The sequence below is a fragment of the Arachis duranensis genome, chromosome 7 (genome assembly GCF_000817695.3).
Source record: "Arachis duranensis cultivar V14167 chromosome 7, aradu.V14167.gnm2.J7QH, whole genome shotgun sequence".
NCBI classification, from domain to species: Eukaryota; Viridiplantae; Streptophyta; class Magnoliopsida; order Fabales; family Fabaceae; genus Arachis; species Arachis duranensis.
This window is the reverse complement of record NC_029778.3, coordinates 43100745-43101848: the sequence shown is the minus strand read 5'-3', so window position 1 is coordinate 43101848 and position 1104 is coordinate 43100745.

Below are 1104 nucleotides of genomic sequence, written 5' to 3'. Positions count from 1 at the left end.
AACCACCTTTTAGCTTGATCTTTTACAGCAAATGGAAACAGTAATAGTCTGTAGACATCCTGATCCACCTCTTTATCATGTACTGTGTCAGCAATTTGTAAGAATTGTGCCAGAAACTCAGTAGGCTCTTCCTGTGGAAGACCGAAATACTGGCAATTTTGCTGCACTATGATAATGAGTTGAGGATTTAGCTCAAAGCTGCTTGATTTGATGGGAGGTGTACAGATGCTACTCCCATATGCAGCTATAATGGGGTTAGCATATGACCCCAGAGTCCTTTTGGACTGATCAATCCCACTTATGTCCATAATGGATAAAGGGAAATGTTATGGATTGCAAATAGATAAATTTTGTTTTTTTTTTGAATTAACCGAAAAAAATTAAAATGAAATAAAAGGAAATTAAGATAAAAATTCGAAAATCAAAGAAAGAAAATAAGATCAAAGCAAATTGAGAACTGAATCAATTAGTTAATTAAAAAGATTTTGAAAATAGCAATTAAAAAGATATGATTGAAAAATTTTTATGAAAAAGATTTGATTTTTGAAAAGAGGAAAGAGAAAAATACAAAAAGACACCAAACTTAAAATTTTTAGAAAATCAAACACTAATTTTTTTCGAAAATTTCTTAGAATTTTTACGGATCAAAAGGGGCTAAAGACATGCAAATTCGAAAATTAAAAGAAAAACAAAAGCATGCAATTGACACCAAACTTAAAATATGAAACTAGACTCAACTAAAAGACTCTAAACCAACAAAAACAAAATAGTCCTAATCTAAGCAACAAGATGAACCGTCAGTTGTCCAAACTCAACAATCCCCGGCAACGGCGCCAAAAACTTGGTGCACGAAATTGTAATCACACTTTTGCAACCCCGCACAACTAACCAGCAAGTGCACTGGGTCGTCCAAGTAATACCTTACGTGAGTAAGGGTCGATCCCACGGAGATTGTCGGCTTGAAGCAAGCTATAGTTATCTTGTAAATCTTAGTCATGATTTCAGAAATTATCAGGATTGATTGTGAAAAGCAAAAGATGAACATGAAATGATTACTTGTTTTGCAGTAATGGAGAATAGGTTGAGGTTTTGGAGATGCTCCAT